Source organism: Mirounga angustirostris, unplaced genomic scaffold (genome assembly GCF_029215605.1).
Source record: "Mirounga angustirostris isolate CCGP_5_RB_7025 unplaced genomic scaffold, mMirAng1.0.hap1 SCAF_4, whole genome shotgun sequence".
Taxonomy (NCBI): domain Eukaryota; kingdom Metazoa; phylum Chordata; class Mammalia; order Carnivora; family Phocidae; genus Mirounga; species Mirounga angustirostris.
In genome coordinates, this window is record NW_026991712.1 from 131,448,318 (window position 1) to 131,474,857 (window position 26,540).

The window sequence follows — 26,540 nt, forward strand, 5'->3', positions numbered from 1 at the left end:
TCTCTCAAAGAGCTTACTAACTTACCAGTGTGGTGGGAATAATAAATAGGAAATAAATGGAGAAGAAAAAAATATGCATTTAAATCATTTTCACAAAAAGAATGTGGCCAAACTATATTTTATTTTTCCCAAATACATCTGAAATGGCATTCATTTTTGCACATTGTTATATTTCTGCCATAAACATTTAATATATTTAAGAATAGGATAGCACCCTCTTTTCAAATAAAATATTCAATAAATGGTGTTTGGTGTTTCTAAATGTTGAAATCAAGGCATATTCTGTGTACCAGCATATTCAGCCATATTTCATTTTATACCATTTTTTTTTAGTAATGTTAAAAAATACATTTTTATCTCTAGGGACTATCAAGGGAAAGAATACATTTAAACAACAGAGAATTCTAGAATTGGTCAAGTCAATCAGCATTGAGAATCATAATGGAGAAGGTAGAGATAACAGTAAAAGAAGGTAATTATTTGCTCAGCACAGGATAAAAAATTTCATTCCATTGCCTTAACTGAAACTAACTATAAATGCCTTGTTCAAAAGTCTTGGTCTGTATCACTAAGGACAAAGATAATGTAAATTTCATCTTTAATGTAAACTTTTAACCTTTGTCAAATATTCTTATAATATTTGTGAACCTGAGCAGATATTTACAATAAGTACTAGAGATAAAAATTTGTAGTAAGTACTTGGTATCATCAATGAAAAAATATGTCCTGAGTTTAGTGTAAAAAATGTATTTTTTTAAAAAGTAAAACACGTGGGCCATATATCACCTATTGAATGTGTAATCTTGCTAATTACTTACTATTTGGAAAAAGTCTTTGAAGATGAGCAGTGCCATATGTGTTAATATTATTATTTATTATAGCCTCCATAAATCAAATGTATTTGCAAATGAAGTAATGTTTCTTTGATCTCTAGGGATAATTAGTAACTTTTGGTCTCTTCTAAAATTGTAAATCATAAGTTCTCAAAATTTATATTAGAATTCCATCTTACTAATATATAGAGAGAATTCCTTTTTTTAAAATATGGATATTGAGGATAAAGTTTTTATTTCATGTACTGATAAGGAAAGGACAATATACTAAAAGGTGGCATTTTATTTGTATAGATAACATATATGGAAAAATCAAATATTGGGTGAAATCCCACAGCAAATTAATAATGAGATACTGTTTTGCTTATGATGAATACTACCCTGACATGGCAAAGATTGGAAAACTGACTTTACAAAATAAGTCTATCATCAAACAAATTAAATAGATAATTATTGGCAAATACAAAATCATGGTGCTTATAGATATAATTAGATGTGTTTGGGACAATTTTTAAAAATAAAATTGATTTTCAAAAATTAGTTGTTTGAAATCATGTGCCATACCTTGTAGAATTGAACCAGGCAAATTCAAATTGAATAATAAACTATTCCAATGATTCTGGTGTCTAAGACTGAAGATTCAGAAAAGGGTTCCAAAAGAAAAAAAAAAGAGAGAGAAAGAGAGAGAGAACACAAACAGATGGAAAGTGCTATGATAGATCTATAGATGTGAATAGCCAGAGAGTCAGTTGCATCAGTCGTTTGCTCAGTGACAGAGACCTTCCTAAAGGGCTTCCCTGCATAACGAAGATTTTCTGACTTAATACGAAAAGGCTCTGATGATTTACTTTGTACTAGGATAGAAAAGACATTTTCTTTCCAATTTTATTTTTGCCATGTGCTCTATTTTTTATGCAGAATATACTTTGCTATAATTTTCTCTAGCTAATGTACCTATTATTTTAAAATTATTCCCCAGAGCTAATTAACTTCAGCAGGTTTAGACCTTATCATCTTTATACCTTATGGCTTTATATTCTTCTAATTGCTTGAACAATGCTTTCTGTCAGAAAAGATGGTTTCATTCTGAATATTTGGAGTAGTAAATTAAGTTCAACAAACATTGAGTTGAAGTTCTCATATGCGTAAGGTATAAAAATTCTTAAATAAAATAGAAAAAATGTTCATGTTAATTTTAGAGATAATTGAAATCTTCTGATATTGAAATTCTATTGTAAATACAAAACATGAAGCTAATGTATCATTAGATATATTAGGTAAGTCTCTAAAGGGCAAAAAGGGATTGAAAACAAGTGCAGTATTTAAATAATTCAACATTTCTCATTTTTCCTCAAGTTATATGAGTAATTTAGCTAATTATAGACAGAATTTGGCTGGAGATATGTAGCCTTTGAATTTAATGTTAATTACCTTATCATAGTTTCTGGCAATACATTTTAAAGAATGGATCAAGTGACGTGTATCTAGAACCAAGCACAACTTCTGTGATATGAAAAATTGAAAGGATTTTTAAAAAAATCTTCATGCTGTATAGATTTTTAATTTAATTGGCAAGGGTTTAATTACTATGTTTTTTAAATTTTTTTCCTATTGGCCAACTGATTCTAATTTAAATAGTGTGTAAAGTAAATTTTTGTAATTTCAAGGTGACCGTTCGCTTGGTATTAGGTAAAACTAAACTGTCACATATAATTTGTTCATATATGATTGGTCTTACCCAGTTACCAGGTCACTTTCCTTTACTAACAATGAAGATGAAAGTATTTTCCCACATAAAATTATTTGTCCTACAAACACAAGCTCCCAGGGAGAAAATCAAAACAAAAGAAAGGGCGTGTTTATTTGCATTTATTCACTCATGGAACATTTTGTGGGGACCTATCATTCTCAAGGCCTTACTAATTAATATGTGTACTGAATGCAAACATGAGTATATACTTCCTGTCCTGAATAATATCACAATCTAGTGACATGAAGAAGAAAACTACCATAAAACTGATCAGCACGAAGTAGGAGCAAGGATGTGGTGGGAATATGGAGGGTGGCCATGCTGAGTTGGCCCAGGAAAGTTAAAGAATGCTCTCCCTAAGAGGTGAAGCGTGTGGCTCCTCATTAGTGTGGTCTCCACATCCTTGGAGAATCTGATGAAACCTATAGAGGCCCTACACTGGAAAAGCGCAGATATAACGTAAATGCAAAATTGTTCATAAAATTTATGTAATGTGTTTGCATCTATTTTATCCATATACCAAATTAAACTCTTCACAAAATGTCTCACTATTTTTATGCAAAAGTTAATGGTCCAATTCTATAAATAAGAAAAAAAAAAGAGCAAGAAATAGAACTTGTGCAAATTAAAAATAAATTAAACTTTAACTCTGTTCAAAATTAATTTCCTTGAGAAGGCAGCTGCTTGAATAAGAATTTCAGTGTGTTATTTTTTTTTTAAACATCATTATGTACACATCATCTTTGACATAAATTGAGGTTGTCTTCCTTTTGATTGGAAATGTTTCAAACCTTGCCAGTGATACCAAAAGGAATCGGGGCTTCTATAGTCAGCTCTATACATTAGGATTTAGCTATTTTCTGTAAGACCAGATTTATCCAAGATTCTTCATTTGAATTCATGTGAACAAGTTGTTCAGGTCAGATTTGACCAGGAATGCTTCTCTGATTTTTTTTTTTTTTAAGTCAGTGTCAGAACTTTTCAGTCTGTGCTCAATTTAAAAGTCATTTCAGCAGGACCATTAATCAAGAGTTCTGTTGTGATTCCAGGGGGTCTAAAGATATTTCCTGGAAGGATTATGCAAGGTTTTGTCACTAATAACTTAATCCTGAAAAAGTGCTTTTTATAGCATTGGGGAATTCGTGTAGTTGCCTACCTCTAAACTTCTCTCCCTAGTTAGGAAGTTAAACAAGGTAACTTGCAGTTTATCCTCACTATTGAAAATAGTGTCACAGGGGCCTAGGTGAAAAAGCTTATTCATTATTGTGGCCAGAAATACCCGCCAAGTAAGTCAAGCCACAAGGGAGCTCTATAAAATTATTCTGAGGATGAGCTTTCTTTCTCTTGAACTTTTTACTCAAAGTTCAGTCAAGGGCTTTGGAACATGTGCTCTGGCAGGTTGGCAAACTTCTATGTAGTAGATGAACTTCTCCTTCTCTTTTCATCTTCTTGACATGTTTCTTAAAAAGGCAGTGATTCAAGACCTTGGTCTGATGAAGTTGACAACTTTTAGGACAGTAGACAAAAATTCTCTCAGGATTTCTGGCAGTGTTTTTATTGTCAGTGTATTCCAACTTAGAAATCAGTGAGTCACGGTCTTGTGTGGAGCTCCTTTCTTCCCCAAGGCAGCAAAACCATGGATGTTGCCAACCCTCAAAGGTGCTCCATCTGTGCTACAAGTTACCAAGCCTTTTCTTCCAGTTAAGTTTTCCTTGGCAAAGAAACTTACCACACTTTTGGGATGTCGGTGGCTCTTATAATTTTCAAAGAGGGGGGTGCTAGAAAATAGGCAAACTTCTTCAATATTGTAAAAATAATACATCGTAATAGAATTGTCAAGTTTTTGGATACAGTCACTGACAGTATTTTATTTTGCACCAAACCACAAATGAGCCAGATTCTTTTCCAGGGTTCACAGCATCATCATGGTCAGTACAAAAGAAGTGTTTTTTAATTTGCTTATAAATGTAATGTTTAAAGCAAATATGTCTATAGTGGAAAAAAAAAAAGCCCAGGTTAAGTACAAATGCATTCCTTTCATATCAAGTTGCCTTCTCATGACAGTCATTTTGATTGTGTTGCATACTTTCATGATGGGCAAATGTGAGATGTTTCATCAAAATTGTTGGCCTCAGATTTCTTTTCACTGTAATCTTGCTATATATTATATACTAACTATGTATTCTATGAAATTTAATGATGAATGAACAGACATTAACCATTCAGAGAAGGGTTGGGCTTAAAATGCCCTGCGAACATCACATATAAAGGCAAAAAGTGGAAATGTCTATGAGATTTTATAGATAGTAGGTGGTTTAATGGGGTGAAAGTTTAGCTTATTGGAGGAATAAGGAGAGAAGAATTTTAGAATATGAGACTTGAGGGTCAATGAACAAACTCCAAAGTTCCATGAACCAAAAAAAACAACAGAAAAGTAGATTCCTTCTATTGCATTCTTTCAACTAGGAAAAATAGTTTTGTGTCAGATGAAGACAAGCTATTGCTTCACTTCCAACAAATTTAGAATATCATAGGTTGTCATTATTTAAGGTCAGATCTGACGACTTGATTGGACGTAAGGATCTGATTCCAAGATGCCTCATTCAGGTGACTGGCAAATGGTGCTGGCTTTTGGAAAGAGACTAAAGTTCTTCTGTGTGTGAACCTCTTTATACTGCTCCGGGAGTATCCTCATGACACTAGCTTTCTTCAGAGTAAATCATTCACGAGAGCACAAGATAGATGCCAGAATGTCTTTTATGACCCAGTCTCATGGTCCCATGTAGTCCTTTCCCCAATAGGCTGTTGGTGAACAAGCAGTTTCATTCAGTGAAGGAGGTGTCTGTACAGGGTATGAATACCAGGATGTAGGTTATTGGGAGCTATTTGGGGGGCTGACTGCTATATCCAATAATACTCAATTGCCATCATCACACAAGCAGAACCTTTGGGATAGTCAGCCATGGATAAGAAAAAAAATTATTCTCTTTTCCATGTCAGAATAGAGGTAGAGGAAACATTTTAATCCAGTTTTTTAGGGATTGGAATGGGTCAACTAATAAACCCAACAACATACTTTCAGTGAAATGTGATAGACCCAAATCAATTATTCATTCCTTTATTTGAAATTGTATGGACCATACAATTTTATAACAATTGTTCCCAACTTAAGATTTAAAAACAATTTAAATGGTGCTTGTTACATATTTTTATTATAGAAATACCTTTCAATACCAGTGAATGAATTATGTATATCATCTTATTCATTTATAAAGCATTTAGTTTAATAAAGAATTTATTTTCCCAATATAATTTTAACATTGATTAATATAATTTACTTTTATATACTATATATTAATTAATTTTAAAACATTTATGATTTAAATTTCCCCTTTTTAAAATATAAAGATACTACATTGTTTAGAAAAGCAGAGTGGACTTGAACAGAATCAAATATTACAATGTAATTGAAATTTATTTTTGTCCTATATTAGCAGCCATTTTTTTCCACAACAATGCAAAAATACTCAGCTATTTGTAAATCAACAAATGGTCTTTTTACCAGATGTAGTAGCAAAAAATATAAGTACTTTTCTCCATATTAGCCAGGGGCTGATGTATATATTGCCTTAGTCATTCAGACTTCCTGTTATAAACCATTGTGGATTTTAGTCCAATTTATGGAATACAATAAAATATAATTCAGCAACAATTCAGTTTTTATTAATGCCCTGGAATATGCTAAGAATTGGAATACACTGGAACACAAAGATGGTTTAAAGATGGTTCTTACCCACAAAAAGTTCACCTTTTAGTAGGGGAAATTGACATGTCCATAGTTAACCTACTCCCTGGTTAAGGTTGTGTGTATTAGCCATGTGCATAATGATGTTGGGAACACAGAGGAATGAGCTTGAGGCTAAATGCTCTGTGTAGTGGTGTTCTTCATCCAAATAAAAAAGTGTGTGCGAACAACTTTCTGTTGTACAACTGTACATGGTTAATTGTTTCATTTTAAACCATGGAAAAATTCAAATTCAGTTTCTGATCAATAGGCCAAGCTATCATCTGTGGTCACGTCACTATATCTTTGCACTGTTTCCTCAGTGCAATAAACTTGAATAAACTTCCTCAGATTCTTCCTGAGACTGGTTCACTTTCATCTCCCTTTCTCAGTTTAAATGTAACTTTCTCACATAAATCTTAATGACCACTCTATCTAAAATGAGCCCCCAAATTATTTTCTAGTTCATTATCCTATATATTTCCATAATGAAATTACACAATGTTTAATTCTCTCGCTTATTTCTGATTACTTTGCTGGCTCCGTCATTAGAGTGGAAAATCAGTCTATGTGCTTTTGAGCAGGTGATATAGGGATGGTACCCGGAGAATCCTCCTCCCAGATGTTCTTTTTTGTTTATTTAAGGTTGTTCAATTGTCTGAATTGTTTTTTCAGATTGTCTCAAGAGTATAGTAAGGACAGAAAAGAACTAGCCTTTAGATATGCTCTCACTTTGACAGTGTCTTAGGATTAACCACTGCAGCTGGGGGGAAAGACTAGAAGGGCATCTTAATATTAATTGTCTTTATCCAGTCCCTGGAGAATTGTTTACTCCCTAGTAGAATCAAGACTTGTTCCTGCCTGCCCCCCTCCCATCCTACCCCATTTGTCATTTATTTAAGGTTGCCCTCTATAAAAAAGTTGCTGTGAAAGTATATATTAAGAAAATATGAAACTTGAAGGAGTTTATCTATTTAAAGGGGCGATGAACTACATGCAGATCTATTCGAAATACAAGGTAGAAAAGGAGGCAGGCAAGTAGAAGGTATACAGTCTTTTTTTGTCTTTAATGGTATGCTCCTAAGCATTTCATTTAATAGAGACTTCAGTTTTCTGATGTGCCAAAAAAGAAAAAAATAGTGTCATGGATGAAATTACCTCTAAAGTTGCTTTGACTCTAACATTCTGTATTGTAATAAGTGTTAGAACAAAGAAAAGGTCCTATGGGAATTCAGTGCTGTTCATATCACTTCTGGCAAGGGATTAAAAAAAAAAAAAAAGCTTTAAGAAAAGAATTTTGTGCTTGAGAGTTCTCAAGAATGCATTGGTTGGCTAGATTTCGAACACTTAGAAAAAAGTGTAAGATGAGAGATGGGGAAGAGCATTGCAGGTGGATAGAACAGCCAGACAGCAAAAGCTGGAGTCAGAGAAATAAGAAGTAGTTGGTCCATTTAGGCTGCCTCATACATGACAGATAAAGCTCAACTCTAGAGGGCCTTGAGTGCCTGGCTAAGCAGATTTTATTTTCTTTCTGTGCAAATGAAGGGTGTTTACATATTTGGTACAATATTCTTCAATACAGGACATTTCATCTACCTGAGGGGATAAAGACTTAACGACCACCAATGTATAATAAAAATTAAAAATATTGAGTGTCATTGGATAAATCAGATGCTTATTAGGGTATTAATAGTAACCCTTAATAAATATAAATTTCTCAACCTGAAAAATTTGATTTCTGTAATTTCCATGTTTTTAATACATAAGAATTGAATGATTGCTTATAATAGAAATACTCCTTGTGAATTTAAATAAGTACTGATCAAACTCAGCCTTTCAAAAAGAAACTTATTTTAGCATCATATATTATTATGAAAGACTGGAAAGCTGTTTTTAATTTGAGTTCTAGTAGTTTACTGATAATTTATGAAATTCATATTTATTGGTATCTGAATGATGCATAATATCAAGCTATCATATTAATTTTTATATTAAAATGAATATTTATTTATCAATATACGTTATTTAAAATCATGGACTGGATATGATTTTAGAAAATAGAATTATCTAGCATAATTACTCATTAGAATCAAATGACCTTCCTTCAGATTTTTAACTCTATTTCTGCTCCAATTTTGATGTACTTACATACTGGGTTACAAGAGATACTCAGAGATAAATATTGAAATTTTTATCTAGGGATTTAACTTTGGATATTTTATTAATATTAAATTTCATCCTTCTGTGTGTTTGAAATGCTTGCCGAAATGGCTGAGTAGATATTTAAAAGGCTAAGAACAGATTGCTGGTATGGAAAAACGAGAAGAGAACTGCAAAAACTAATCTTTAAAATGAACTTGGGCAGAGGCCAGGAATATGAGAATGCTCAATTTAAAGTAATCTGAGCTTTTTGATGGTAAATGTGGGAGGGTGGTTAATCTTTCTTACAATCTGTGTACCATTCTGCCTATTTGAAAATGATAGATATTTGAGGGAGATGGATGTTTATAGTCACAGACTGCATCTCAGATAGTCTTTAATACAGCATTCTGATATTTTTGCCCACAATATTTTTCTTTGTTACTTATTATAGACCTTCTGACCATATTATTAGGATTCATTTTTTTATGCATTGAGTTTCTTTCTAACGAATGTCCTTATTTTTATTTAATATTTCCTTTCTCTAATGTCTGGCATATTTGAGCTGTTTTTATCCTGGTCAAATAAAGCATGCTACATGTAGAACTCTGTAAAGGTTGTACAAAAGTATTTTTCTTTACTATCTGAAAAAGGTTTATATCTTATTTTCCTTTTTAATGTTTTTTCTTTAATGGTTAAAAGTTTTAAACAACTAAAGATTTCATTTACTGCTGACTAAATTGAATCATTTACCTGCTCTAATCTATTCTAAAATAGATGCTTATTGCTTCAGGTCATTTATCTGGCTATAATCTAGAACCTATAATTTGTTTATCATTTTGAAGGATTGCAGTGACCTAAACTCATTGTGATTGAACAAAAGAATCATCTCTTTCCGAAGGCAGTTTATTGTTCCTTTTATACCCTTCCATAAGAAAGATATTTTAAAATTGTAAACTGATATACTTCAGTTCTTCATTTGTTCTTGGCTTTATTCCTCTTGATGCATCTTCAAAATACTTAATTTTTATCAATTCATCCTTTAAGTGTCAAATTCACTTTCCTAGATTTTCAGTATTTACTCTCTCTCTCAAACTTTACCTCCTGTTCAATTATAGGACATTTATATAGGACCAAAGCTAATAGTTACATATGTAGGAATGAATGTCGTGGTTGAATGATTTGTTTGATAGAAATACAGGTTTCCCCTAGGCAGCAAAGACTGGGTGACAGCATTGAAGGAGTGTGATGATGATTTGTTTATAGAGTTTTTGAAAAGGTGTCTTCACTTGGACCTCTCTGCTCCTTTGACCCCAGCTCAAGCATTAAGATATTTTTGGTGGGGCGCTTGGGTGGCTCAGTCAGTTAAGCATCTGACTCTTGATCTCAGCTCAGGTCCTGATCTCTGGGTCATGAGTTCAAACCCTGTGTTGGGTTCCACACTAGGTGTGGAGCCTACTTTAAAAAAAAAAAAAAAAGAAAGAAAGAAGAGGGCGCCTGGGTGGCTCAGTTGGTTAAGCGACTGCCTTCAGCTCAGGTCATGATCCTGGAGTCCCGGGATCCAGTCCCGCATCAGGCTCCCTGCTCAGCAGGAAGTCTGCTTCCCTCTCTGACGCTCCCCCGTCTCATGCTCTCTCTGTCTCTATCTCATTCTCTCTCTCAAATAAATAAATAAAATCTTTAAAAAAAAAAAAAAAAGAAGATATCCTTGGATCTTTGGATTAATAAGTATGTGCCCAGACCTATCACCATTGAAAAGGTGTTGGGCAAACAGGTAGTAAATCCTGCAAATGCTTTCCAGGGACTGGGTACCAAGCTGCCTCCACTTGTCAGAATAGTTGATAAGCTTAAAGATAACTTAATGTCAAAAACCAATGGTGGTATACCTCTGTGCAGTGTATTGCCAAAACTGATTGGCTAATAGACAGTGCTATGCTCAAAGATGAATAGGTATATATTTTTAATTATCTTGCAAACCTGAATGTGGAAAAAAAAAACACAAGCCCATTGGTGGATATGTTTTTTGTTAGAGTTCTCTTTTTTTTAACAAGGCAAATTTTTTATATGACTGTAAAACAAAACAAACAAACAAACAAAAAATAAACTCTTCAAAGGCTAATTACCTAACCAGCTTGTGTTGGCCATCCTGGAATGTACATTAAATGACTTTTTATAGGTCCAAAAAAAAAAAATACAGGTTTTTTTTCCCCATTAATCTTTCTCTTTTAAGACACTGAATCTTTCTGTCTCTATTTTCCCTATTGGATCATTATCTTTTCCATTGATGCTTTTCTTTCCTCTCAAGTGTCTTATTTCAGATTGAACAGGTTTCATTCATTTTCCAAAGGAATTTACAACACTTGATGAAATCATATTTTCTCACAGTCTGGCAAAATATACCTGGACAACCCATGTCATTTTAAGATATTATTTCAAAACCTTTGTAGATAGGTCTACACAAAATTACATAAATTTCCTTCAAATCTCTCTAACGCTCTTCTCTTCAGGATCTTCCACTTTGGGTATGGAATTTGTTCTGTTGCTAGTAATAAAGAAACTTATGAAATGTGACATATTTGGATGCCCTACAAGTAGACAGGATAGACACTGACTTATAAAACTTGTTTCTAGTTTTAAATAGATTATTTGATGCAATATTAAATATTTTCTCATATACTACTTTCTTTCTGCTACTAAGATGTACTTTCCAGTGGCCATTATTAGATTTTACTATATATATATTATATATATATATATATAATACATATACAAACCATCTGAGAAACTTTGAATAACTTTCTTGCATTACTTATGAAAAAATAGATTTCAGTCTTAAAACTGTTATGTTATGCTGAACAAGGTCAGAATTATGTTGAGAAGGTAAAAAGAAAGAAAAACTCAAATAGCATGTAACCGCAAACATGTAATGGTATGGTTCTTAGCAGCGCCAACACAATTATGCTGATTTTTTTGCTATTGACTATATAGTTTATTTTAAGGAATGTGTTCAATTTAACTTTTAGTTTCCTTTACTTGAGTTAAATTGACTCTTGATATTCATTCTGAAGTCATTCAAAAATTATGAATATATTTTAATATACATTAATGTATCGATATATGATATATAATCCAGAGTTAGTGAGTATATCAGCAGGGCTCAGTCAGAAAACCAAAAGCAATGCTAGTTATTTCAAACAGAGATTTGATTAAGGAAGCTATTTATGAAAGGCTGAAAGAGGAAAAAGGAAAGTATGAGATAATCCAGAGATTACTAATTACAGGAGGAAAAAAAGTTGTGAGGAAAGCTCAGGAATGAATTGGGGGAGGAGTAGGGGAGGAGCCTTCATGTCCTAAAGGTTAGGTAACAGATGGCCTGGACAACTGGTACTTGTTCTTAGGAATATGTGGCCTGATAGGTTGCCCCCAAAGGAGTCATATGTAAATGACTAGGTGTGCTTTAAAAAGTGAACTTTAAAAAGTGCTTTAAAAAGGGTTGCCGGAGTGGTGGGGGGTGGGAGGCATGGGTGGCTGGGTGATAGACATTGGGGAGGGTATGTGCTGTGGTGAGCGCTGTGAATTGTGTAAGACTGTTGAATCACAGATCTGTACCTCTGAAACAAATAATGCAATATATGTTTAAAAAAAAAAGAAGATAGCAGGAGGGGAAGAATGAAGGGGGGGAATCAGAGGGGGAGACAAACCATCAGAGGCTATGGACTCTGAGAAACAAACAGGGTTCTAGAGGGGAGGGGGGTGGGGGGATGGGTTAGCCCGGTGATGGGTATTAAAGAGGGCACGTATTGAATGGAGCACTGGGTGTTATATGCAAACAATGAATCATGGAACTCTACATCAAAAACTAATGATGTAATGTATGGTGATTAACATAACATAATAAAAAAAAAAGTGAAACTCTATGAGTGCAGCACAAAACAGTTTTATATCTGTCCCTGTCCCTCATGTTTGTTTGAAACTGTTAGAGAGATCAGGTAAATTGGATGTTACCCGGCACTGATCCTTTGAATTTTCTGGATGGTCTGAAGTAATAAAAGTGTCCTGGTCACTGTTAGTCAGAAATCATGTGTATGTGAAGAGCTGATGTGTCTGCTACTTCTAGGCAAGTGTAATATACAAAATTCCAAATTTCATTCCCCCAGCTTTGACGTGATTTGAACTTGTAGTCCGTTGTGGGAAGGAGGGTGTGAGGATTGGCAGGTGACTTTGATTTCTCTATTTCGTTGTCTAGTGCTTGTGTGATTTCTGAGCTTTTCAGTGTTGATGAAGAAGAAGAGGGGCTGAGGAGAGATAAGAAGCAAAGAAGTTATTTTTTGACTCGTGCTATTGTAATGTGATATCCAGCGTTCTCTTTACTTGGCAGATGTTCAAAACTAATACTTTCTCAAATGTTTTCTTTAGACATATCTGCACTAGGAATATCCAACTGCACTTCTTATACAACATATGCATTCTCTGGCTCAATATTGTTCATTTCCCTCTTGTTCTATAATTTCCATAGGTTTACTATGACCTAAGAAGCAGTTTCCTAAGGTTAAATACCTCTAAGTCATCCCAGGCTGGCTTTTTCTCCATCATGGTCTACAAATATTGCAAGTTAAATACTCATGCCCCTTTGCTCTGAGAACTCCGGGGAAATTCCTTACATGGCCTTCTCACCTCTCTCTGCTGTTTGAGAAACAAGGTTGACATAATATCTTTCCTTTGTATCTGTGGCTCAAAGACCCTCTCCCCCCCATACTATGACTGTTGAAGACCCTTTCACCTGACATGAGGTAGAGATGTACGCCCACAGGCCTGCAAACATTTCTTAAAAAAAAATTCCCAGTCTCTTCAGTATCAATCTGTTATACCTTTAAGGCCTGTGGTCATGAAACCAGTATCTGACTACACACTTGGAAGCAATAGCACATAAGTGACTTAGCATCTCACTTTCGGACATTAGGGTGTCAGGACACCTGGGTGGCTCAGTCAGTTAAGTGTCTGCCTTCAGCTCAGGTCATGATCCCAGGTCCTGGGATCGAGCCCTGCATTGGGCTCCCTGCTCAGCAGGGAGTCTGCTTCTCCCTCTCCCTCAGCCCCTCTTCCCCGCTCGTGCTCTCCTCTCTCTCTCTCTCTCTCGCTTACTCTCTCTCAAGTAAATAAATAAAATCTTTAAGAAAAAAAAAGAACATTGGGGTGCCTTGCTATCCATGTTTAGTCCTCAGTCTTTGAATATGCAAATAATTCACAAAGGATACCATCCCAATTTAATGGACTGTGCAACTTCAGAAGACCAGAAAACAAAAATAGAAACAAAACAAAACAAAAATGCAGAAGAAAAGAGAAAATATGGGTTAGAAGCAAAGTAAACAAAAACTATAAAATCCCAAGTATTTGTAATCAAGACAGGAAAGTACTACAGGTATATATTAACTGGGCATTAAACACGTATAGAGGAAATCTAAATCCCTGCACAACATGCTGGTAGAGTACCTGCAGGGACAGAAAAAGGACATGAAAGATAAAGGACTGGGGCAATAGGATTGGGATTTAGTCTATTACAAACAAGTGCAAAAAAGAATTGATGGCTAAAACCAATCTGATATACCTATAGTATATTTATAATTATTTCATGCTCAGTTTAACTTTTAGATTAATTAATTGCTACTTTGTCTGTAGGGAAATTGATATTCTCAGGCAAATGTCCCTTTCCTGACAAATCCCAATTAGAATCCCAAAGTGGCACTGGCTACTGGAAACACACTGACATATGGATGAACCTAAACAGAAACCAGACTATTAGGTTGATGGCCCCACAGGGGATAGGCTGCTTTGATTGGGTCTTCCTTAGCCATGGTCTTTAGTGGAGAGAGGAATGTCGAAAATTATGAAAATGATGTCCTAGACATAGTTGCAAGATGTAATTTGAGTTGGATTTAATATTTAACCAAATTTAAAGTGGCTGTTTTTCACAACCTCAACTGGAGTTTTCTTTGACATTCATCATAATCTGCATGTACTTAGTCACATATTTCATTACAAGAACCTTGTAATAGTCATTAGATCTTTCTTTCTTGCATGCGTATGCATACACACACACACACACACACACACTCCCAATTTCTTTCCTTTCAGTGAGGTTCAGAGTTGATGGACTTGTTCTCTGATTTTTTTCGTCAGTGCTCTTACTGCACTTGCCAGTTTAACTGCCGAGGGTTAGCCGGCTGACAGGTTCATCATAATCAGCATCTATTCCATTTCCATTTTATACTCAGGGTCTATTGTTGCCAATTCATTCAAGGAGGTGTTTTTATTTAAGTGGTGCTTGAGTGCTGGCTCTGTGCACTGTGAATGCAGTCCTCAGAGGGAGTGATTCTGTAGAATGGTTCGTTCTGTGTGATTCTGGGCTACTGTGATGCTCCTGCCTATTGCAGATTCGTCTGAGAATTTTCTTCCCTCTAATGTAACAAGTGTTTATCTGGCTTGCATTATTCTCTAGCACTTTGTGAGCCACTATGTGGGATTCAGGGGAAGACTTTGACAAAGCCTTTACCAGCAAAGAGTTCCAAATATATTTTGGAATTGGCAATTATAACCTGTATTACAGAATCTATAGATAACAAATAGTTAAGTGTAAAAATATGTGGTTTAAGTGTATTTTTCAGGAAATGGAATTATTGCAGGTTTTGTATATGCCCTAATATCTTACTTCTTTTCAGCTGCATAGGGGTCTAGCAATTATGTTTCACAGCTGTGTATATTGCCTACTACATTTTTCATTTATCTCAGGATGTATAGGAAATACACTTCTGAGTTAAATGCCCACACCAGCATTTTCTATCATCAGAAACTCTTCTTAAATATATTGCCAGAATTACCAATGATTTATCAGCAGAAGTAAAAACTGAGTAGGTCTTTAAACCCCTCTGATCATAAAAAAATTCCATATTTCTGTGAATCTGAAGATCTCCTCTCTACTTCTTGACATGCTGTTGGTGTGGCACTTATTACGAGAAGATAGTCCTTGAGTATTTATTCCTTAATGTTGTATTCGTTCCTCTTATCAAGTTGCTGAGACTTTTCTTTATTACGCTTTATATCCTTCAGGGATTCTGCCTGGTAGTCCTCTTGATCACAATATTGAGCTAGTATCCGGGAACACAAAGTATTTTGTAGTTATTGTTGTTTTTCTCTTCAACACTTAGACGGTTCTTAGAGTTAAATAGATTAGTGTTGGAAAATTAGAAGTCTGAAGAAATGTACTTCTTCATTTTATAGCTTTAGCAAGAGCCTACCTCTGAAATATTTCATGTTTTCTCTTGCTTATTTTCTTGTTGCTAGCATGATTTCGTATCTGGACATCTGACATAGCCACTCCACATCCATTCATCCATTCTTTATCTTGCTTCTATGGTGTTCTCTTTGAAATGAAGACATGTCCATGTCACTTTCTTGATCAGAAACTTCCGTGGCTTCTCAGTCCTTACAGGAAAGAAGTGGTCCTCAGCATAACATTCACATGCCTTCAACATCAGGCCATCACTGTTATCATCTACTGTTGTCCTAACATATCCTGAACTATTACATTGCATAATTTGCTGTTTTCCGAACTTTTCACAATCTGTTGTACCTCCATGTCTTGACTCATTCTGTTCTTTTTGTCTGGAATGGCCATTCCTGACATTGTTACCTGGTAAGGTCTTAATAATTTTTCAAAGTCTAGGTCAGATTCTACTGCTTTCATTCCTTGGGAAAATTTCCCTTTCATGAATGCACAATTTATTTTGTTTATATTCATAATACATAATTTATCATAATCTGACTCATATGATTGTTATATGTGAATGTTCTCCTTGTCTACTACTCGATAGTAGAATCTTCAATGACTTGAATGTCATATTCTTCAAGAATCTAGCAGTGTCTTGTATTCGTTCAGCGACTTGTATTCAGTTGTTACGTTGGAATCTCTTTATTTTATTAAAATATGTTACTCATGGAGCATCCGTAATAACATCTTTCCTGTTTTTTTTCTAATGTTGTTTCTTGGAGCGCAAAGATCTTTGCATGCTTTACTTCAGTTATCATCAGAGCTCACTAAGGAGTGATTATTTAAAAGGACCACAAACTTTTTGAAGACAGAGTGATATTTTTTGTCAAAAGTTTTACCAGAGTTTTTGAGCAGAAATCATTTGCAGATAGAAATATTATATGAGGGATTAAAAAAAAATATGCCTGAGCTTGCATACTCAGTGGCAGAATACATTGTCTCAGCTAAGTGTCCTGACTTACTGAATAGTTCCCTTGACCTTGAAAACTACATTTTTTATGGAAGCATCATGGTTTTGTGGAAGAAATATGAACCTCCCATGGGAATGGGCTAACTCTAATCTTAGCTTAAACATATAAATATATAAACATATACACATTTATATATAAACATATAAATCTGTAATTTATTCTTTAAATAAACATAATCATATGATTTATGTAAGTAATGTTTTGCCCCCCTTTTTTTGTCTTAAAAACTACATCATGGAATTTTATCCTCACCAGCGTTTGTAGAACTAGCTCATCCTTATTTACCACTGAAGGACATTCAGTAGTATGGATGTAACAGACTTATGTAAAGATTTTTCTAAAGAGGAAACCACTATAGAATAGTGGTTAACAGCTTTGGTTAGATTCATACTTTAAACTTTTTAAACCTTGCTCCACTACTTACCAATTATGTAACACCTTTGCTAAGGTCTAACACATGGGGATATAGTATTTAGGAAATAGCTAAGAATTACAAACCCTAGAATATAGGCTTAGCAAAAGAAATTTTAGCTCTCTTATAATAAGGGCATACCACCAGCAGGTGGCAGCAACTTTGAGCGGTAATCATAAACACCAAAAATGGTGCTTTGCTAATTGCATATGGTTCAGGGAGCAAATGAAAATAAATGACCTGGCAAATATTACATTCTGAAAGTACACTTATTAATAGAGTTGTGTTACATTGTTACATATTGCTTAATATTATATAAAAGTGAAATAATGCCTGTGCCGCACGTGAGGAAAATGCATTCAGGAGTTTGCAGTGGTACAGACTGAATCAGTTTTGTACACATATCTATGAAATGGTTTGTGGCCTGATTCTAAACGTAAAATTAATTCCATTGTTTCCTCTCTGTGTGTTAATAAAGGAAGTAAAAAATGGCAAAGAGTGATAACAGAGGCAATTGTAGGTTAAGTTTGGAAAGAAGAATGTCTTCCAAAGAACTGCTGCAACATACCTGCTTTAACAAAGAGTAAAAAGAGGTCTGGTTCTGCTGTTTAGTTGTCTAGGTTTATATCCTGGCTCTATCCATTATTAGATATGTGGCTTGAGTAAATACGTGTTTCTTCCTGTGTGAACAGTGGAAATAACAATTATATGGACTCCACTGTGTTGTAAAAATTCAATGAAATCGTTATAAAATAAATTGTTAGTAACACCAAAAGTATAGTAGGTGCTCAATTAAAAAAGCGCAATTATCTTTTTCTAATATGGTCTTAAACTGTATTTTGAATTTATTTCTATTAAATATCCATCCTTATATCTGGTTCAAATTCTGTTGTACTCAAGTCAGTTTCACTCTTTTTTGTTTCCTGGATTTTATGCTTAAAATATAAGAGGTCATTTTTAAAAACCTATATATTTAAGGCAAATATCCAGATACAAATTCCTTTACCACAGAGGTCTGTGTTGAAGTGGCAGGATGTGGTCATGGGGAAGAACACAAAGTCCAAGCACTACCATCATCCTTGTTCCATCAAATAGATCTGAAGCGTTATCTGAGAAAGTAGCAATATTTTTGGTAAGTAAAAAATATAAAGTTTACATCGTCCATTTTAAAAAGCTCTTATTTTACTACCTTTTTCTCTGCTTGACTGCTACGCATGTTAAATTAATATATACTTAATCATACCCTGCCTTTTAAAAAAACAAACAAAAAAAATTAACTACGTTGGTTATTTTTAGTTATTTGACCTATTTACAGTATGCTTAATTTTCATCTTCTTATAACGAGCTTTACAGCTGAGAGAAACAGTTTAGAAATATATTTCTTTGCTTTCGAACATCCTAATGTAATAACATAATAGAACACAATTTTTACATAAATATAAATATTTAATTTTCCATCTGTGTAGTTTAATGTAGCTTTTAATTGTAATGCTGTAGGTGTGCACATTTTTTGCTAGGAGGATATAGAACCATATAAACATTTGTGACATTCAGAAATGTTAAATGCTTATTGGGAACGCTTCAAACTTTTCCATAGAGGTTTTACATCTCAAGACCAAACTCATTTCTATATAAATAAATAGTTTATATAGAATATCTAAGTAATCAGTCTAGGAAGACAGATTGCTGTGAACAATTCTTTTCTCACAGCATTACATCAGGACTCACTAAAATGTACTTATGCTAAATCAGAGTGCCTTTTCAGGAGTTGTAAACTGTTGACATGATTTTTGATAGAACCAACCGGTTCTTGCATGGGAGAAAACAACTTTTGATTCATGTACCATAATCATGTACCATAATCAAGGAACCATGTTCCTTACATGTAAAGTTATTCCTAAATCTATCCATCTGTGATTTGTGAAACAGTTGCAAAACAGTGAATGAGGCCTTGGGAAGAACTCTCCTGAGAGACAACAGAAATGGGAAACTGTCCCAATTCGACCACTCAAGGGCCACATGACCTTTCATAAATTATTCTAACTTTCCAGTCTCTCTTTCCTCGTCTGTAAAACAAGGGTTGTAAAAGGACTTAAGTTCATAGAGAATTTTTGTGGAGATTTAATGAAATAATAAAGTGCCAAGCTGGCTCAGAGGCCTTATCAATTCATGTTAGTGAATTTCATTTTTAGAGAAGCCTTTAACCTTAACCCTTTACATGTTTTCTTTCTGAGTACCCTTTCCTAACCTCGCCCCTGGCTTCCCTACCCCCACCCATTCTTGCTCACTTCTAAGTCTTGGTGCATAGGAATGACTAAATTCTAAAAACTAAATAAATAAATAAATAGGCTTTTGAGTCTGAACTCCATGATTTATTAGCTATTTTAAGAAAAACATTCAGGCTTCCTGAGCCCCATCTATATCTATAAAGAAGAGGAAATTATACTAAATCCAGTGAGATCATGGGAGAGATATAAGTCTCAATCCTAGTATTGTTGTGAAGATCATTTATAAACTATCATCTACTATTCTGTGATTTCTTGCTGTCATTCCACAGTAAGACTCAGAAAAGGCAAATACCTTTGCCGACCCATCCATGGGCCTTCTGAGACAGGGAGGTAACTGCAGTTGCCCACTAATCTTCCAGTTCCTTATGGACAAGAAATATTGCATACCTGCCCTATTTGACATTCCGTTTAATGTACTGTCACAAAATGAGGTTTTGTGGAGGAGAAGGAAGTGGGATACATTTACCAGAATAAAGAAACTAAGATATGTAGAGGTTGTGATCCTCCCAAAGTGGACCACCGAGTTAATTAACGGCAAACTAGGAAGTCAGTACTCAAAAACACTCTTCCCTGGGCGCCTGGGTGGCTCAGTTGGTTAAGCGACTGCCTTCGGCTCAGGTCATGATCCTGGAGTCCCTGGATCGAGTCCCGCATCGGGCTCCCTGCTCGGCAGGGAGTCTGCTTCTCCCTCTGACTCTCCCCCCTCTCATGTACTCCCTCTCTCTCAAATAAAAATAAATAAAATCTTAAAAAAAAAAAAACCACTCTTCCCTTTCCTTTCCTGCTCACCCAAAAGGAGATACAATTTATACTCCATGGTAGGTGATCACACCTGCATGCACAATAGACCCCCTTCTGGTGTTTTTTAAGAGCCAAAGAAATAAAACAATACTGCAAGGAAGTAACACACAGATGCAGGATCTAGTTGCAATGTAGCTGTAAAGTGCTGTCTTGTCTTTGCCCCCTGCTCAAAATAAAGCTGTTACCTTTCTAGCCCTGTCCGCCATGGTGCTTAGCAGCCAGGGATGCATGGTCTCAGACATGTTTACCAAGTAAAACACTGACTTGAGGGGCGCCTGGGTGGCTCAGTCATTAAGCGTCTGCCTTCGGCTCAGGTCATGATCCCAGGGTCCTGGAATCGAGCCCCACATCGGGCTCCCTGCTCAGCGGGAAGCCTGCTTCTCCCTCTCCCACTCCCCCTGCTTGTGTTCCGTCTCTCGCTGTGTCTCTCTCTGTCAAATAAATAAATAAAATCTTTTAAAAAATAAATAAATAAATAAATAAATAAATAAATAAATAAATAAGGAAGTAACACACCTGTGTGCTTTTGGCCAGGGCCATTATATATTGTAAATGGCCAAGTGTTTTCAAATAAGAGTGTTCTGAAGCTAATTTTATATAAAAATCAAAAAAAGTGTCATTTCATTCCGCATGTGTTCAAGGGATCCTCTGCTACACAGCCACTGTGCTATTTTCCTTGTAAGAAGGGATACAAGAAAATAATACTGCTCAGGTTTGTTCCATCTTCCTGAAACACATGCGGTAATTGAGATTTGCATTCTTTAGCAAAAAGAGAGCATTTTGTTGCTTTTCTTGTTTAAAGTAAAAATACGAAAATGAAGCAATAAATCATGGCAGGCCAGGGTTTCTGTATGATTATAGCACACCTTCGGCGGTATTTTAAAGCATGAGTCCGAGTGGCTTTGTCCTCTTCAGGGACATGGAATAATTCCCCAGAAAAGTACTGTCTGGAGTGTTATATTAATATTATGAAATAGAATTTATACACAAAAAAGAAATCATGTAGATCTGTGCTTTTAGTGTGATATATGCATGGCAAAGTATAAAAATGCAGGACTGAGTATAAAAACTCAGTATAAAATACTCAGTAAAAACTGAGTATAGAAATGCAGGAACAGAAGTATTTTGTTTGTGAACCCAGTTAGATGTCTCAAATTGCTGATGACTTTAAAATTTGGTGCATTTCTTAAAATCAATTAAATGATTAAAACCAGACAATTGATCATAAGATGATTGATTGCTTATGTTAACGTGGTTACAGTTTAAGGTGTATGAAAGTGAAATAGTGTGAAAGTTGATGATTAATGTTTCATACGTTAAGAAATGGCATCACTTATGGAAATACATGGTATCAGAATAAAATTCTGACCTGTAAAAGCTTTCCTTTGAGAGCGCTTTAAAAAAAATCTTTCCATTATTGCAGGGTAATAGCTTGACTATAATGTCTTCTGTTAAAGGAACAAGTGCCTGTACAAATATTAATCTTACATTATTACAGCTAAATATTCAACTGATTTGAATATTAAAATAGCCCAAAGGCTCTTCAATAAAATATGTGATTACCAGAATAGTACAGTCCCTTTTATCATACCAGGCATATTCCATACATATATTAACAGATTTCATAGTTGCTTAAGTTAAGTAAATATATTAATTTACAATAGTGGCAACGCCTGAAGCTTAATTTTGTGCCTTTAGAAATGCTCTTCCCATTATATTTGAACTTATCTAGTACATGGCAATAAAATTTTGATTCTGTGAGTAATAGTTTAACTGTTGAAACTTTGTACTATATTTTTATTTATTGAAATTCTGATAAAGTTTTAAGCATATGTTTCTTTAATAGCAATAGCAGTAATAATAATAGCTAACACTTATATAGAAACTGTTATATACCAGCTTCTGTTCTAAGTACTTTGAGTTATTAAAAGTTTTAATCCTTATAAAAAACCTATCATTATTCCCATTTTACAAGTGAATAAACTGAGTCTTCGAGAGTCTAAGGAAACTGCCCAAGGCCACACAGCTAGGAAGTGAAGAAGCCACGATTCTAGTCAATGTGGTCAGATTTCATGGTCTATTCTCTTATTTGTTAAAATTTATTAAATGAGGGGCGCCTGGGTGGCTCAGATGGTTAAGCGTCTGCCTTCGGCTCGGGTCATGGTCCCAGGGTCCTGGGATCGAGTCCCACATCGGGCTTCTGGCTCAGCGGGGAGCCTGCTTCTCCCTCTGACCCTCTCCCCTCTCATGCTGTTTCTCTCTCGCTCGCTCTCTAAAAAATAAATAAATAAAATCTTTAAAAAAAATTTATTAAATGAAGACAAATGTTAAATATACAAGATGCTTTTTAAAAGAAAATATACAAATACTATTGTGTGAATAATAACATTTTGTGAAAACATTTTACATGTGTGAAATGGCCTCTTCATTTTGAAGGGTGAATAAGCTAAAGGAAACCAATGAAAGTCAATTATGAACTTGAGTCCTGGTGTCCTATTTTAGAACATGCATCTTATAGTCTAGAAATGATTCATTAAATGCTGTGGGGAGTACAGAAAAGCTGAAGAATTTACCGCAAGTCCTTATCCACCAGCTTTCTGTCTGCCGTCACAAGATCAGAGACTATAAGCAAGGACGGATCAACTATAATTTAAAGCTGGCCAAAGTCCTTCTCAGCTTCCCCACTTCAGTCCTTCTCCTGTGCACCAAGTTCTCCTTGTTTCCTGCTCCTTCTGTTCCCAAGCTTCTGGTCTTCTCCATTTGCATCTCAGCTATTTAGAATTCTTATGAATGCTTGCCCAAATTAGCCCATACCCACAGAATCTAGATGTTGGGGGTTTTAGAGTTATCAAATCCAACTATTTTAAAAATTCTTGAATCAGTTATAAAAACATATATGAGAAATGAGTCATCTGCATGCAGGATGCTTCTTGTTAATGTAGATGACCAGTGTTTTGAAGTAAGACAAACCTGAGTTTATTTTCCAGCTCTGGTTAGCTCTCTGAGTTTCAGCAAGTTACTTCATCTACCCAAGTCTGTTTTCTTACCTGTCAAATTGGAGAAATAATATCTACCTCACTGGACTATGGTGATTGATTTTTTTAATGTACATAATGTGCTTACTACAAGGTAGATCTTCCATAAACGATGCTCCCCTCCTTGAATATTCCCAGTGGTGGAGAGCATGTGACTTTATGAGACATTTCATTCCACAGAATATCCTTGTATTAGGCTCAACCCTCCTCCATTCACATCCTTTCTGCCCTTTCCTGGTTCACTTCTGGATCCTGACTCATGTAACATGATGTAAGTCCCAGTACTTTTCTGGACTCACTGTTCTCAGCTGAAAATGGAAGGATTTCTCATAAGACATTTTCTAGCCTCTCCCTATCAGTAAAATTCAGCAGTACTTGGTTATACCCTCAGATTTAAGTCTTTCCTTTTTGCTACTCAGTAACTGTGAAGCTAGTGACAATGTTAATTATTTTCCCTCTCCCCAACTTGTCATTTTGGTGGGTTAATGTTAAGGAGGTAATTCTGATGATAATGTTTCAGGCAGGAAATGCATTCTATATTCAAGTAAAATCTTAAGCTGAATGTCAATATCTAATACAATTACAATTGGAAGAGCTCCTAAATAAAGTAGGGTTGACTATTAGAGGAGCCCTGCCTTCTTGGCCTCCTTGCCTCCTTGGGCTCAGATTTATTCCACTGCTACCTCTTCCTTATCACCTGTGACTCTTGGCTTCACTAAGACTTTGAACATTTCATGAAATACAATTTTAAAGCCACTCCTTTAAGTCAAGAGGTGGTTCTCATGGTGGGTTGTGAGTCACTCTGGCAGCTGATGTAAGCTACCTGTGCCTTTGGGGCTTCAGACCCAGGAAAGGTCTAATTTCCAAGCAGCCTCAGGCTGCTGTATTTGTCTCTCTCTCCTGCTTCTCAAAGGACTGGTTATCCCAGGAGTTCATAGGAAAGTCTTTTAGGATAGTCCATCTAGTAGTTCCGTGTAAATAACAGAGAAAATACAATATGTAAGAGGAAAAATTAAGACTCAATTTTAAGTTCACAAAACACGATTAAGAGTGCCGCATGAAGAGTTTCTCTTTCAGGTGGTTTCCTTCCTACGTCTGAGTTCATATAGTTGATAGGATTACTTTACTACTCCATGAATAAATAGAACCACATATCATATACAATTATAATTCTAAAATGATAAAACCCTGTTTCTTCCAATGAGACTTATATACCAGGAATTGGTGTATGGTATTCTATCCTAAATATGCCTCCCCATAGACTACTGTTTATATTTCTTAAACCTTAAACAGATTATGGTACCTCAGTACTATCCCTGGTTGTGACCATACATGTGAGAATTTTACACTCTATACTTCAACTTGTCTCAAGTAAACACTAGAGAATGTGAATTTGACATATTTTGCAGCTGGATGAGGACTGGCTTTATATTTTTTACTACTGTTTGCAAAGCTGTAAACAGTTCTCTACATTTCAGCTCCTTTTTAACATTTCTTAACACTTAGAATTTTTGGAATGTAGAAAAAAATAATCAGTAACATTTTTTTTCCAGCAGGTTTACATTTTTCAGTATGAATATAATTATATTTTATTCACATACTTTTTATCCATAAACCTACTTCAATTTCCAAATTAGACAGGGCATAGAGACTGAATAGTATACTATATTTGGACTTTCTGACTTACTAATCTGTTATATATTATCATTCCTTTAATTAATCATGCATAAACATATTTTCTGCATATTATTGAAGATCTCTTGAAATATGCTTTCATCCTTAGAATATTTCCATATTATTCAAATACTTCTTCCATTTTGTTGTATATAGCTTTTGAGGCATAGAGTATAAAACTTGTCTTTTTTTTTTACTTGGCACATTGTTTTCTATTTAAAAGCTCATATTTTTCAATGAAATATGTTTACATTCTATAGGAGACAGCATTATTTGTCAATAAACACATCGAAATGACTCTGTTATAGGCACAGAGTACTTGATAGACTGTTAATGATCCATCCTATAAGTGCCCCAGACTTAATGATCCAGAGCTGCCAGCTCACACAGCCATTCCAGTTGCTAACTAGCCAAGCCCTCAGCTTGCTTTTTCTTGTTCTTGACAGCCTACAAAGCAATACTGAAATTGCCTCTGTCCCCTACCTTTTCTTCCTTCTATCTCTAAATAAATGTCTTTGTCATTTTGTTCCCTTTCTCCTTTACACTAATACATTTTCTATATATTCTATATTTTCAAATTATGTTTTTGGACTCTGAGAATTCATCTTTGCATATCAATCTAAATAACTGATGGATCCAGTGTCTTCTTTAACCAGTTATTTGACTCAATTTTCTTTGTCCTTGAACATTATACAGATATTCATACTATTTAATATTCTTAAATTTTCATTTTTATGATTGCTCAATTCTTTTGTACCTTTTATTTTATTTCATTCATTTATTAAACATTTTATTGAGCATTAGGTGATAAGTTAGGAATATAAGACATGTTTTTTTGCCTTCAAAGAACTCATAGTTTAATAAGGGAAATAAACATCAAAACTCGAAACTCTTGCAATTTTCAAACCATACAATAAAGATGTGTAGGATACAGTAGGGAATATAAAACAGAAAGTGATAAAGTTTGTCTGGAGAAGGTCAGAGTAATTGACAAAGGCAGAAGTATTTGAGCAGACTCTTGAAGGTTGAGTAGTCCTATTTCTTATTTAATTAAAAGAGTGGGAGAAGGGGCACCTGACTGGTGCAGTCGGTAAAGCATCCAGCCCTTGGCTTTTGGTTCAGGTCGTGATCTCAGTGTCATGAAATCAAGCCCTGTGTTGGACTCCATGCTCAGCTCGGAGTCAGCTTGGGATTATTTCTCCTTCTCCCTCTACCCCTCACACTGTGCTCTCTCTCTCAAATAAATAAATCTTTAAAAAAATAAATAAAAGAGTGGGAGAAGGCATTCTAGGTAAAGGTATCACTGTTTACAAAGACAGTGGGATGAAATGACTTCATGCTTTGTACCCAGGGGAAACAGCAATTTGTGGGTGAACTGTTTAGAGAGGTATGTAGGTACCAGGAGATGGGGAGTTTATCCTATAGGCAGAAATCATTGCATACATTTATTTTCATTCATTTATCAGATCTCCTGATCAGTGACATATTTTCATGTGGATTCTATTTATGCTTATTTGAAAATAGATATT

The 26,540-nt window shown here is 34.9% G+C and overlaps 1 protein-coding gene and 1 non-coding gene across 2 annotated transcripts in view; both read left to right on the forward strand.

Moving 5' to 3' along the window:
- Window positions 1–26,540, forward strand: part of NEGR1 (neuronal growth regulator 1) — an 862,215-nt gene that overhangs the window by 234,981 nt on the left and 600,694 nt on the right. The window lies entirely within an intron of this gene.
- Window positions 20,414–20,544, forward strand: LOC123860690 (small nucleolar RNA SNORA63). The gene has a single exon (XR_006794808.1). It is a non-coding gene; the product is annotated as a small nucleolar RNA SNORA63 (small nucleolar RNA).